The sequence below is a fragment of the Capra hircus genome, chromosome 4, assembly GCF_001704415.2.
Source record: "Capra hircus breed San Clemente chromosome 4, ASM170441v1, whole genome shotgun sequence".
NCBI lineage: Eukaryota > Metazoa > Chordata > Mammalia > Artiodactyla > Bovidae > Capra > Capra hircus.
This window is the reverse complement of record NC_030811.1, coordinates 92,584,104-92,600,109: the sequence shown is the minus strand read 5'-3', so window position 1 is coordinate 92,600,109 and position 16,006 is coordinate 92,584,104.

Here is a 16,006-nt window from a genome sequence, read left to right as displayed (position 1 = left end):
TAAATTTTTATTAGGGTATAGTTGATTTACAATGTTGTGTTAATTTCTGTTATATAGCAAATTGTATCACTTTTACATATATCCACAAAGATTATTAGATTGTTAGATTATTTTCCCATATAGATTATTACAGAGTACTGAGAAGAGTTCCTTGTGCTATATGCTAGGTCCTGATTAGTCATACTGCTGGCTTGTAATGTTGGTAGAACAGAAATCTAAAGTACACCTTGAGGGAGAGCCTGCCAGTGGGGGGATGAGAAGCCATCACAGTTGAAAGCAGACAAGGAGAGAGAGGGATGCATTAGCACGAGTTAGAGCACTGGGATCCGACATGCACACCGCTGGACTTTTCGTCTCTGTGAGCCAGTGCATTCCTTTCTTCATTACAACATTCTGAGTCGGGTTTCTGCACTTGCAAGCAGAAGTGCTGATATAGTACACAAGCTCTAAAAGGTATGACCGCAGATGAAGGTCTTTGTATGTGTTGCAAAATTGATTTCTGACAGCACTACCAGCCATTTCGTACTTATTTCTGTGTAGCAATATTGGCACAAGTACTCTGTATTTTAAATTTGAAAACCTTTATTTACATTTTTACACTGCTTTTTTTGTGTTTAATGGCTTTTTGTGTTTCTTCTCAGATTTGTCTGTTCTGTGATTTGCCTGCTTTTATTGTATTTTGGGATGTTAACAGATTTCTCCATTTTTAGAGCATTTTTTGCATTAAAAATGCAAATAAATGTTTTGTATGTTTGTGTGGATGTTTTCCTTGTTTGTTATTTTTGTATGAATTGTACCAACCCTGCATATGAGGGTTGCTAAGTATGTAGTTTGGTTTTTTTTTTTTCCTATCTTAGAGTTTTTACTTTTAGGATGTTCTTTACCTTCTCAAGAAGAATTTTTTTTTCTGTGATGTGAAGAAGTATTTATTTATGTAATAAAATGTTTCCACTACAATACTCTAAAGGCAAGAGAATATTTTAATGGTTGCATTTTACCTCATTTTAAAATTTAGCATATACTTTTTGGGAATTTATTTTGGTAGATAAAGTAATTTTATTTAGGAATCTTTGACTGCTAGTCACAGAATTCTGGAGCTCTTAAAATGGAGGCTGTTTCTTTCTCATGCTCAGGGTGCCACCACTTTTCAAGGAGAGATGGAGAACCAAAGTGGGTGTGCCGCTGTGATTCTGTGTCTCTGCTTTTCTTCTCTTGCCTTTGCTCTCAGTAAATTTCCTTATCCTTCTCATTTGTTTTCCCTTCTTCTTTGTCCCAGTGGGAACCATCCAACCATCCAGAAAAAGGCTAAATCTGGCTCTCACTCTCAACCCAGTTCCCCGGAAAGTAACCCGGTTCCCAGGAAAGTGACCCTGTTTTTCTCATTTGGGTACGATGCTTCGTGTTGCCCTGAAACTAGGTCACACTGAATGAACTCTGGATTCTAGGAGCCCATCCCAGAGAATCTGTGGATCAGATTCCATATCAAAGAATCAGAGGAAGGATAATTACAAAGGGGAACTATTTTGAGCTGGAAAGACAAACAACAGGCAAGTGGTCTTTATAGAGATAAAGGCCTGATTTGATTGTTTTCCAAATAGCTTTTCTAATGATAAATATTGATGTTCTGTGCCTTCATTATTGATCTATAGTGTTTGCTTTGTCATACATTAAGCTCATACATATGCAATGTGTTATTCTGGACCAAGATTTCCTGATATATTGATTTCTTTGTTGATTCTCATAACCATTTTTGTTTCTTATAATAAGATTCTTAAAGGATTAATTTCCCTTTCCTCTTTTTTTTCAAATTTGTTATACTTGCATTCTTCCATTCATTTTTCCAGGAAAATTTTGTTTCACATGAGAATGAAATTGTTTTATGATAACTGTTCTAAATTCTTAAAGAAAGCTACTATTTTTGTTTTTTTTTATCGTATACCTCACCACTTTTCTAATCTATGTTAATTTAAAGAAATTAGAAGTTCTTTTAGAATTTGAGTTACATAAGTTATAAACTTGTCAATAATGATAGTCATTTAATCTTTTTCCTTCCAATTATACCCTTTATTTCCACTTTATGTCTTATAGAATTGGTTAGAAGTTCCAATAAAGCAGTGATTATGTTATTGGCTGTGCTTATGAGCAAGAATAAAAACTGATCTCAGCTGACACCATGTGTTGGGTGCTATTGGAGATTTGTGTGAATTATCTTACTTAATCCCCTATTATTGTTGTTCTAATGTTGCTGATAAAGAAGAACTGCAGCTTAGAGAGATCAGATTACTTGACCAAGGTCACACATCTCATGAATGGTGGAACTAGCATGCAAAAACAGACCAGTCAGGTCTCAGCAACCATTTTTATAATGATTATTTCAAATTTATTATTTTTAAATGTGGTTATATACTGAGAAAACTCAAGAGTTTTCTCACAAAATAAATCTTTCTTTTTTTTTTTTTTTTTGCTGTTGTAAGTGTTTCCTAGTAAAACTTTCTGTCTTTGGAGATTTTGTGAAAATAATTAATTCTTTTTGTAACCTCCCTCATGGTTAATGGCCTGTTCAAGTTTCTTGATGCTTTTGGGAGTGGTGGATATTTTTTCTCCTAGAAAATTCTCTGTACAGTTGAGAATTTTGTGATTGCATTGAATAGAATTTTGTGATTACAAGAAGATGCCGTGATATCACATACAGATAGTTCTTCCCTTAGAGTGAAGTGCATTTGTGACAGATCTATGTCACCTATAGAATCTCCAAGGTTCTCTTTTTAGAAGAGAAGAAACAAAGTAGTATGCAGTTGTAAAATCACTTACCTAAAGGATTTCCCTCTTTATTCTTATTCAGAAAGGCTAATATATGCAAACATTACTAACTCTGTGCAAACTTTGTTGCCTTTTGGGCATTTGAACACAATTTTACAATACAAAATATTGCAACTTGAATTTTTAAAAGTCAACACTGCTTATAGTTTCCTTCATTGTGCAAAAGCTTTTATAAGTTTAATTAGGTCCCATTTATTTATTATTGTTTTTATTTCCATTATTCTGGGAGGTGGGTCATAGAGGATCCTCCTGTGATTTATGTCAGAGAGTGTTCTGCCTATGTTTTCTTCTAAGCCTTTTATAGTTTCTGGTGTTATATTTAGATCTTTAATCCATTTTGAGTTTATTTTTGTGTATGGTGTTAGAAAGTGTTCTAGTTTCATTCTTTTACATGTGGTTTCCCAGCACCACTTGTTAAAGAGATTATCTTTTCTCCATTGCATATTTTTGCCTCCTTTGTTAAAGATAAGGGGTCCATGCTGCTGCTGCTAAGTCACTTCAGTCATGTCCGACTCTGTATGACCCCATAGACGGCAGCCCACCAGGTTCCCCCATCCCTGGGATTCTCCAGGCAAGAACACTGGAATGGGTTGCCATTTCCTTCTCCAATGCAGGAAAGTGAAAAGTGTCCGTAGGTGTATGGATTTATCTCTGGGCTTTCTATTTTGTTCTACTGATCTATATTTCTGTCTTTTTGCCAGTATCGTACTGTTTTGAAGACTGTAGCTTTGTAGTATAGTCTGAAGTCAGGCAGGTTGATTCCTCCTGTTTCTTTCTTCTTTCTCCAGATTGCCTTGGCTATTCAAGGTTTTTTGTGTTTCCATACATATTGTGAAATTATTTGTTCTAGTTCTGTGAAAAATACCATTAGTAGCTTGATAGGGATTGTGTTGAATCCTATATATTATTTTTGGGCAGTACACTCATTTTCACTATATTGATTCTTCTAATCCATGAACATAGTATATTTCTCCATCTATTTGTGTCACCTTTGATTTCTTTCATCAGTGTTTTATAGTTTTCTATAGAGAGGTCTTTTGTTTCTTTAGGTAAATTTATTGCTAAGTACTTTATGTTTTTCATTACAATGGTGAATATGATTTTTTTTTAATTTCTCTATTTTTTCATTGTTAGTGTATAGGGATGCAAGGTATTTCTGTATATTAATTTTATATCCTGCAAATTTACTATATTCATTGATTAGCTCTAGTAATTTTCTGCTGGTATCTTTAGGGTTTTATATGTAGAAAATCAAGGCAGCCTTAAGAATGGGAGAAAATAATAGCAAACAAAACAACTGACAGATGATTAATGGCCAAAATATACAAGCAGCTCATGCAGCTCAATATGAGAAAAACAAACAATTGAATCAAAAAGTGGGCCAAAGAACTAAGCAGACATTTCTCCAAAGAAGACATACAGATGGCTAATACACACATGAAGATATGCTCAACATCACTCATTATTAGAGAAATGCTAATCAAAACCACAGTGAGGTATGCTGGTCAGAATGGCCATCATTAAAAAGTCTATAAACAATAATTGCTGGAGAAGGTGTGGAGTAAAGGGAACCCTCTTACATTGTTTATGGGAATGCAAACTGGTAAATTCACTATGGAGTACAGTATGGAGATCCCTTAAAAAACTGGAAATAGAACTGCCGTATGACAGAATTGAAAGGGACATATGTACCCCAATGTTCATTGCAGCACTGTTTACAATAGCTAGAATATGGAAGCAACCCAGATGTCCATCAGTAGACAAACGGATAAAGAAGTTGTGGTACATATACTCAATGGAATATTACTCAGCCATGAAAAAGAATGCATTTGAGTCAGTTCTAATGAGGTGGATGAATTTGGAGCCTATTATACAAAGCTCCAATACTTTGGCTACCTAATGCAAAGAACTGATTCATTGAAAAAGACCCCGATGGTGGGAAAGATTGAAAGCAGGAGGAGCAGAGGACAACAGAGGATGAGATGGTTGGATGGCATCACCAACTTGATGTACATGAGTTTGAGCAAGCTCTAGGAGTTGGTGACAGACAGAGAAGCCTGGCGTGTTGCAGTCCATGGGGTTGCACAGAGTCGGACATGGCTGAGTGACTGAACCAAATTGATACAGAGTGAAGTTCCTCAGAAAGAGAAACACCAATACAGTATATAATGCTTATATATATAATTTAGAAAGACAGTAATGACAGTCCTATATGCAAGGCAGCAAAGGAGACACACATGTAAAGAACAGACTTTTGGACTATGTGGGAGCAGGTGAGGGTGAATGATTTGAGAGAATAGCATTGAAACATGTATATTACCATGTGTAAAATAGATAACCAGTGCAAGTTCAATGCATAAAGCAGAACACTCAAAAGCTGGTGCCCTGGGATAACCTGGAGGGAATGGGTGGGAAAGGAGGTGGGAGGAGGGTTCAGGATTGGGGGACACATGTGCACCCGTGGCTGATTCATGATGATGTATGGCAAAACCCACCATAATATTGTAAAGTAACTAGTCTCCAGTTAAAATAAATAATTTAAAACATCAGCAATGCCAATAGTAATTTAAGCAGGTCCCTGTTAGCATATTATCATCTAAATATATTAACATAATATCTGTGCAGTTAGTAGACTGTAACTATACATGCATTTATTTTCAGGGTGATGGGACAGAGTAAATGTGCAAGGAGAAAACCTACAGGAGTGTGCCAAAATTACAATAGTGTGAACTGTGCAGTCTAGTTTGTCATTTCCTGTGTAAACCAGAGATAGATGTAACTTTCTAGAGGAGCCCTACGGTGTTCAGACAGGAATCTTGGTGAACTCAGGTGACGAAGATAGGCCTTGGATTGATAGTATCTTCTGTATGGCTGAAATGCAGTAATCAGTGACTTTATGAATAAAACAGATGGAAATTTGCATTCAGTTTTGTAGCCACTCTAATTGTATTCTAGATAAAATATTACATTCACCTATTGGTATTTTGTTGTATTGATAAACTAGTTTATGTGGTTGAGAATAGTGAACTTGGAGCTGAGGTTTGTTCTTAACTTTGACACTGATTTTAGACTTTGGATGTATACTTTATCTCCTTGATTTTTATTGACTCATCCATAAAAGAGAATGTTACCTACCATGCAGCAAAGAAAAATAAAACATTATAACCTTGCTAGATTTAAAAAAAAAAAACATTTAATAGATGATCAAACCAAAAGGCCCAGAAGGTTTCAATGTCTTTGTCAGGACATAGTGCTCACAGTGGAACTCGGGTCATCATCTTCCAGGAGATCCACTTCCAGATTCTATACCTTCAGTGTCATTGATGTGTCTTTAACTAAAGCTCTAGCAGCTGTATGAATCTTATCTGGTAGACATGTTGATGATGCTATTAATTTTGTAGAATACACACATTTCTGTTTGATTATGGATCTTTATACATTTCCATTAGTGACTAAAGAACTGTATTAATAATAGTAATAAAATGTGAAATTAATGAATTTATTTATGTTACTTTCTAATGTTATATGCTAGAAAAGTGGGGTAAAAATATAAGGTAAATAAACATATGTAGCAGATCAGATTTTCCAAAGCTGGCCACAACATCTCCCATTCAATATTTTAGCTTTACATTGTGATTTTGAGAAGTGTGTCTGTATCCTTTCATATTGAACCTACTTAGACTTTCGACTATACTGAAGCAATACGTTCTAATCTGAAAGGTATAGCCTCAAACACTTGCAATGAAATCCTTAGCTACTGTGTAAGCATCTCCATTTCCCAGAGGCTGCCATGCTGTGAGGAGGTCTAAATTAGCCTATATGCACAGACCATGTGGAGAGACTCTTAAAACTTTATAAAGACACATGGATGTGCTAGGCCCCACCTGTTGCAATTTCCATTACTATCTGATTGAAACCACAGCCCACATCAGTATCATTCAGCTGAACCATTTCCAAATTTCTAAATTTCAAGTTCTCACATGGTTTTACAAAAGAGTGAAACATTTGACAGAATGCTTTCTTAGAATTAGATCATTTTAAAAATAGTTGTATCTAATTTTGTATTTGAAGTTGTATACATGATTAAAATGGAACTTCCCAGGTGGCTCAGTGCTAAAGAATCCACCTGCCAATGCAGGAGTTGCAGGAGATAGGAGTTTGACCCCTGGGTAGGGAAAATCCCCTGGAGAAGGAAATGGCAGCTCACTCCAGTATTCTTGCCTGGAGAATTCCATGGACAGAGGAGCCTGGTGGGCTACAGTCCATTGGGTTGCAAAGAGTTGGACACAACTGAGCATGCACACACATGGTTGTGGTACGAACTTTAACCTCCTCTGAGCACAATAAACTGTGGAAGATTCTTCAAGAGATGGGAATACCAGACCACCTGACCTGCCTCTTGAGAAATCTGTATGCAGGTCAGGAAGCAACAGTTAGAACTGGATATGGAACAACAGACTGGTTCCAAATAGGAAAAGGAGTACATCAAGGCTGTATATTGTCACCCTGCTTATTTAACTTCTATGCAGAGTACATCAGGAGAAACACTGGGCTGGAAGAAACACAAGCTGGAATCAAGATTGCCGGGAGAAATATCAATAACCTCAGATATGCAGATGACACCACCCTTATGGCAGAAAGTGAAAAGGAACTAAATAGCCTCTTGATGAAAGTGAAAGAGGAGAGTGAAAAAGTTGGCTTAAAGCTCAACATTCAGAAAATGAAGATCATGGCATCCGGTCCCATCACTCCATGGGAAATAGATGGCAATACAGTGGAAACAGTGTCAGATTTATTTTGGGGGGGCTCCAAAATCACTACAGATGGTGATTGCTGCCATGAAATTAAAAACGCTTACTCCTTGGAAGAAAAGTTATGAGCAATCTAGATAGCATATTCAAAAGCAGAGACATTACTTTGCCGACTAAGGTCCGTCAGGCTATAGTTTTTCCTGTGGTCATGTATAGATGTGAGAGTTGGGCTGTGAAGAAGGCTGAGCACCGAAGAATTGACGCTTTTGAACTGTGGTGTTGGAGAAGACTCTTGAGAGTCCCTTGGACTGCAAGGAGATCCAACCAATCCATTCTGAAGGAAATCAGCCCTGGGATTTCTTTGGAAGGAATGATGCTAAAGCTGAAACTCTAGTACTTTGGCCACCTCATGCGAAGAGTTGACTCATTGGAAAAGACTCTGATGCTGGGAGGGATTGGGGGCAGGAGAAGAAGGGGATGACAGAGGATGAGATGGCTGTATGCATCACTGACTCGATGGACATGAGTCTGAGTGAACTCCGGGAGTTGGTGATGGACAGGGAGGCCTGGCGTGCTGCGATTCATGGGGTCGCCATGAGTTGGACACGACTGAGCGACTGAACTGAACTGAACTGAACTGAGGCAACTGTTTCACTGTCTTCAGGAAAGTATACAGTTCATACCCATGTTTTAATGAGTGGTTCTTGTTTTGGTTTGTTAGAAATTACAGAATGTTCTGAGTATCCCATCTGGGTTGAGGAAGTGTAGACAGGGACAGACCACTCAGAATGTTCACATAATCCCAAACTGAGTTCATTCAGTGGAAACAGCTGCTCAGCTAGGCCAGAGGTTTGGGAAGGTATTACTCATCTACAGGACATGAAATGAGTGAGTGCTCAAATAATTTAGTTGAGATCTTAAGACATAAGTGGGTGCCAGTTGACATCTGGGCAACATGTGTTGCACAACTGATGCTCATCAACAAGCTATTATTTGACATTACTCTGAATGGCTGTCTAGGTGTTAATGAATCCTGGGTATTGAGACAGAGGTAGTATTTCTCCCTCAGCTTTCTGTAAAACTGATCATATTTGAATGGTATTGTCTTTATTTTGATTATTTTGCTGTATTTCTTCAAAACAGTTTTTAATCATAAAAATGATATAATTTTTCTTACTCTCCATGTAAAGTTTAGGACTTGAATACTTAATGTATGTCATAGCTGTAAATATTAAAATCTTATTTAAAAATTATTTTTAAACTTTAGGAAAAGTGTGCTGTAAAACTTAGCTATTTCCACAGAACTTAACCTGTCATCTTTAGTGAATAAAAATCTGAAAGTATCATTAATATGTATATATGTATATATAATTGCCTCTATAATATAAAAAAGTAATGAAAATATATTTTCAGCAGTGTAAAGCTGAAAAATATAAGAATCCTATTCAGATGTATAGAGATTCTATAAATAAAGTACTAACATCATTTATAAGTGCTTTTATAATAAACCTCAATACAGTAGACCCCCACACTGCATCACTTCTGAGGAAACGTTAACCATGATTATACCTGAATATGCATAGTTAGAATTGTAACTCTGGATGTTGATGGTTCAGGGATTAAGTACTGGATAGACTGGTGTAAGAAAAGACATTTTATTTCTGTATCAAGCTAATCTTAACTTTACTGAACAGACTCCAGTTCTTTATATGTCTGAACTATAGAAGTGCCTGTGGCACCTGCTATTTATAGGGTGCTTATATGGGCTTCTAGCTTTTTCCTCGATTACATTTCCATTTAGAATTATGTGTGGCCTATATGTAACCTTCCTGGTGACACAGTGGTAAAGAATCTGCCTGTCAATGCAGGAGACTTGGGTTTGATCCGGGGTCGGGAAGATCCCTTGGAGAGGGAAATGGCAACCCACTCCAGTATTCTTGCCTGGGAAATCCCATTGACAGAGGAGCCTGGTGGGCTGCAGTCCATGGGGTTGCAAAAGAGTCAAACATGACTTACTAATTAAACAACAACGTACGTAGCCTCACATCATGAGTTTCCTTTTACAGTTTTATCTCATTTAATTATCACTTTTTATACTAGAAGTAATTGCTAAAGTAGTTTCCTTAATTAGACTTTCTTCTTTTTACACATAATGTATGGTGAACTCATTTATACAAACATCATATTTTATTTATGTACTCTCATTTATCTTTAATCTTTATTTTCTGGCTAAGGAACTGTTGCTTTTAAAAACTTCTCCATTTTCTTTTCATTTCTATCAACAAGATTAGCTCTTGGCATTCTTTGGGATTTTCCAACACGATGATTTTTCTTTTTTCACATCACAGGACTTATTTAAAACATTGGGAAAGGAGACAAACAGAACTTTTAAGTCAGTGCATTATAGTAAGGTATTGATACTTTGGATGGACTGCAAGTCTGTACCACAGCAGCCTCTGAATCCACATGATTCAAATTTTTAACTCAGGAAAATAATCTTTAATTTCACAGAATTTTAGAAATTTTTAAAAGATTTCTTACTAATAGTTTTAAGTTGGAAATGACAGTTACTCAAATGCTGTGAGCCTACTATAATTTTAGTTAAGACCCATATCAAAGGATTTGACAATCACTGGAAGTAGCAAACAACAGTTTTGGAGCCATTGTCAGTAGTCTATATCTGAATTCTGTCCTAATTGAGAAGTTGTTCTCTTTTCTTTCTTTTGAACAAGGGGAAAAAAAAAAATGTTTGTGCCCTCTAATTTAATCCAAAACCTTGGAAGAGAAACACGTCCACTTTTAAAATCTGGTTCTGGGAGAAAAAAATGAAAGTATTTTAAAATTCACACTACACTAATTATAGGTGCAACTTTGAAATTTCTCCTTCTCTTAGATTTGACAAATGTTACCTTGTGTTTTCATAATGACATAATAGTTTTGTGTAGCACACAATCAAAATGTCATTATAGCATATTACTCAACCACTGAACACGCCATTCTTTGCCAGAGAATCTTTTCTTAGTACATGTGTTTCAAAAGCACTTACTCTGTAAATGAAAGATTAAGGCTTAGCTGACCTAGATTGAGCTGTGGGGATTTAAAATCCAGGGATCAATTATCTTGGGTCTACCTCAGTTCAATTCTTTTTTTCAATTTTTTGGTTGACTCAGTGGATTCATTCCAGTTTTCTGGACAAAGAAAATCTTTCATGCTTGCTTGAAAAAAAAAAAAAACAGCCAAAATGAAAACAAAAAACGGTGAAATAAGTAAGCATGAATTAGATGATCGTGTTTTGAATCGGATACCACAAGTAGGTTTTATTTTATATTCTGTTCAAATAAACTGGAAATTCTATTGCTGTCTCTTTAGTCTCACTGATTGACAGAGAAGTCCCAAGCAGATGTGTAGTTATAATTGAAAATAAACCTGTCTTTACAAAAGCAACTCCTTTTAAGCTATGGCTTGCATTTGATGGTATTTAGCTTATCTTTCTCTTAGGCTCTGAGATGAATGGGGAATTATTTTATTTCTTATTCATGAAGAACCAACAACAGAGGGATACAACACAGAGCCATTGCATGTTTAAGTACTATAATTAATGAAATAATATGAAACCTTGAAGAGTCTCTAGTAGACATGGAATTTTAAAATGTAATGCTACATAGAGGAGTTCTTTGTAAAAATCTTCATGATGTCCCATTTTTCTTGCTTTTTATGAAAAGAAAATTATTGAGAATATCTTTTGAATTTTAAAGACTCAATTTTGGTTGAAAATGAAAACCATGAATGAAGAACACTTGATTCCAAATGAGATAATTTTGTGTAACAATTTCATTACATATTAAGACATGAAAATATACAATGACAACAAGCCACAAAATACACTTATTTTTCTACCAAATTTTATTTGAAAATTCATTGTATATTGAAAGAACTTAAAACATAAAAGGAAAGAACTTAAAACATAAAAGGATTAAAATTTAATGTTAAACTTTTAATAAACATTTGATAATTTACATAGAAAAAATAACACAGTAGACTTATTTTTTCTCTATGATGGCATAATGGGACCAGATTTATTCTCTCACATTAAACAACTGAAAACCATACAAGATAATTGTGAAACATCGGTTTTCAGGCAATGGCCAAAAGGTAACACAGAACATCGATTTGTGGGGGAAGGAAAAAAATATATGATTCCTACAGCTGCTCTAGCTGATGGCCTAGAGTTTCCAAGAGGTAGTGTAATGAAGAGAAACCTCAACAATGCTCAGAGGCCTTGTGAAGTTGAGAAGACAGTTTGAGGAGACCAAGTCACCTAGGATTTGAGGGCAAAATACCAGATGTGAGATATGAGTATACAGCATGGACACAGACTCCAGATATCTGCATGGGATCACTTTGAGGTTCTGGCTGAGTACTGTCCTGCATATACATGTAAGGGAAGGACATGAAACTAAGAAATGAACCAATAGGAAAGAGTTCAGTCAGTTCAGTCACTCAGTCGCATCTGACTGTTTGCGACCCAATGGACTGCAGCATGCCAGGCTTCCCCGTCCATCACCAAATCCCAGGGTTTACTCAAACTTATGTCCATAGAGTTGGTGATACCATCCAACCATCTCATCCTCTGATGTTCCCTTCTCCTCCTGCCTTCAGCCTTTCCCAGCATCAGGGTCTTTTCCAGTGAGTTGATTTTTTGTATCAGGTGGCCAAAGTATCGTAGCTTCAGCTTCAGTATCAGTCCTTCCAATGAATGTTCAAGACTGATTTCCTTGAGGATGGACTGGTTGGATCTCCTTGCAGTCCAAGGGACTCTCAAGAGTCTTCTCCAACAACCACAGTTCAAAAGCATCAGTTCTTCAGCACTTAGCTTCCCTTTTGGTCCAACTCTCACATCCATACATGACTACTGGAAAAACCATAGCTTTGACTAGATGAACTTTTGTTGGTAAAGTAATGTCCCTGCTTTTTAATATACTGTCTAGGTTGGTCATAACTTTTCTTCCAAGGAGCAAGTGTCTTTTAATTTCATGGCTGCAGTCACCATCTTCAGTGATTTTGGAGCCCCCCCAAATAAAGTCTGTCACTGTTTCCATTGTTTCCCCATCTATTTCCCATGAAGTGATGGGACCAGATGCCATGATCTTAGTTTTCTGAATGTTGAGTTTTAAAGTCAGCTTTTTCACTCTCCTCTTTCAGTTTCATCAAGAGGCGTTTTAGTTCTTCTTTGCTTTCTGCCATAAGGGTGCTGTCATCTGTATACCTGAGGTTATTGATGTTTCTCCTGACAGTCATGATTCCAGCTTTTACTTTGTCCAGCCCAGCATTTTGCATGATGTACTATGCATATAAGTTAAATAAGCAGGGTGACAATATACAGCCTTGATGTACTCCTTTCCTGACTTGGAACCAGTCTGTTCCAAATCCATGTCCAGTTCTAACTGTTGCTTCTTGACCTGCATATAGAATTCTCAGGAGACAGGTCAGATGGTCTGGTATTCCCATCTCTAAGAATTTTCCAAGAGTAGGTAAAGCAATTTCTGGAGCTCACTTGAGGCTGGGAATAACCCAGGTTGGCACCAGCCAAAGTGGAAACATCTAATACATAGAACATTGAGTAGCATTCTCAGAAATGTATTGCCTTAAGGACAGAATAGAATTGTACTCAAAGACTTTTCTGTACTTGCTCTTAAAAAAAGATTAAAAGCAAACCTCCAAAGTTAGAATCAAAGTTACCTGCATCCCCAAATAAAGCCACTCAATATTTAGAGAAATACAACAAAATCCCTACAAATAAAATCCATAATTCCTGAAACCCAGTAAAATATTACTTATTTATAAATAAGCTGGAAAATATGATTCATAAGAATTAGAAGAGTTGATCAATAGAAATCGACCCAGAAATGATGCTGATGACAGAAATTACTGAAAAGGATGTAAAAACAGCTATTATATATTCCATATAGTCAAGAAGGTAAAGGAAAAATGAACATTGAGAAGTGAAAAACAGAGGTATTAAAAAAATGAATTCTCTAGAGGTGAAGAATATATTTGAAATAACAAATACTCTCAAATACTTTAATGAATATCTGGTTCAACATTGCAAAAAAAGTTCTTTCAAATGGAATTGATAGGAATGGAAAATATACAAAATAAAATACAAGACAAAAAAACTGGAAAAAAATAGTGCAGAATTGACTTGTGGGACAATATTAAATTGTTCTAACCCATTTGTTATTAAAGACCCAGAGGAATTGATAGGAGAACATAAATGGTAATGGAATAAATAATGGCCAAATTTTCCCCAAATTTCTTGAATACTATAAAACCAGAGATTCAAAAAGTTCAGTGAACTCCAAGAAGAAAATATATGAAGAAAATCACACAAAATCATAAACAAATATCTAAAAAGCAGTAATAGAGACAAGGTTTTTTGAATAGACAGAGGGAAAAAGGCATTATACACATGAAAAAAATATTGTTATGAAAGATGCAAGTGAGAGGACAGTAGAACAACATGGTAAGGCGTTGAATGAAGAAAAATCTATCATCTTAGAATTGTATATGTTGCAAAACATCTTCCAAAAATTAAGAAAAAGACAAAAACTCTTTCAGATAAATAAAAACAAAGGGAACTCATTGCCATCAGACCTGTACTATAAGAGATGTTTAAGGCAGTTCTAAAGACAAAATGAGATTTGTATCATGTTGGACTGAAAAATCACTGGAATGATAAATGTGTCTAAATATAAAAGATTTTAATATTTGAATATAAAAATATATATAAGTATTATAAAATTTTTTTACATGTGATTCCATTTTATCATCACCCTGTGCTTATTATGTAAACTATTTTGTTTCCTTGTTGGTTGCTTTAATGATTACTTCATATACATTTAACTTATAAAGTCCATCATTAAATAATATAACACTTCACATATATTGAAAGAACCTTAAAAAATATATACTTCCACTTACTTCCTCCCATTCTTTGGGCTCAGGAATATCTCCTGGAGACAGAAATGGCAACCAACTCCAGTATTGTTGCCTGGGAAATTCCATGGACAGAGAAGCCTGATGGACTACTGTTCATGGGGTCGCAAAAGAGTCTGACATGCTGAGCACACGCATACACACATAAAAGATTCTGGCTATATATTTTAGAAAGTCTTTAAAATATAACTGACAAAGGAACACTAATAATAATATATTAAAAAAATTATAGCATGTGAAAGTGAAATATATGACAATAATAGCACAAAGAATAATGGTGGTTTAGTTGCTAAGTTGTTTCCACTCATGCAACCCCATGGACTGCAGCCCAAGTTCTATAAAGACTCTTATTCAGTAGATTTGGGGTTATGCTGAAGAATCAGCATTTTTGAAAAGTTCCCTAGGTATTTCTGGTGCTTGTGGTCCTGGAATACTTTGATAAACACTAAGCTAGACTTTCTGAGTTTTACAGAACAATGGTTAGTGATTCTTAAAATAGCCTGCACCATAGTGCTGCAATGATGGATAATATAGGTTGGAAGAAACCTTTGATGAACAAAGCAATATTTTCCAGTGGGTTAAATATGTCTGTGTTGTAGTTCCACTTCTCTTTTACCCAAATGACTTGCTCCAGCTTGTAGTTGAACTGAATACAAGCTTTCCTCCTCTCTTCATTGTCCACATTTTAGAAGTGGACAATGTAAGTCAAGAGGTAATTTTCCTAATATACATTGACAGCGAGGATTTATTAACGAACCTGGAGTAACTTAAAAAATAAATCACCTTAAGTATATCTTAAGATCCACTTTTCCAAAATGTAAACACAGACCATTATACTTAGTGATGATGATGCTGCTGCTCAGGTGCTCAGTCGACCCCATGGACTATGCCTGCCAGGCTCTTCTGTGCACGGAATTCTCTTCTCAATCCGGGGATTGAGCCTGCATCTCTTACATCTCCTGAATTGGCAGAGGGGTTCTTTACCACTTGGGCCACCTGGGAAGCCCCATCATACTTAGTATATATCCTTAAAAAATTAATTGGCTGCTAGCCAATAGGCTCACTAGATATTTTAAAATCTGAGAATGCATTTTTACAGTTAATTTGTGTGAAGGAGTATCTGAGGACTTAAACTCGTTTAAAGGTAGATACTCTAGAATAAAATATTAATTCTGTTCCCATATTTAAAAAATATTTTTAAATAATTATTACTTTCAAATTTCTTTCATCAGATTTTCTTCAGATTGTTCATTTGAGACAATGGCTACCATGATAGTTTGGTAACATTGATTTTTATGGAATTATATAGGCTAAAGTCAATTACCTATATTCTGTCAGTTAAAACATTGAATGCTTTATTTTGCATTGTTGCATGGCTTAAAATTAACTTTAGATTATGTCTGAGAGTGTTATCTTTGATGAGGATGGAAGGTTATGTA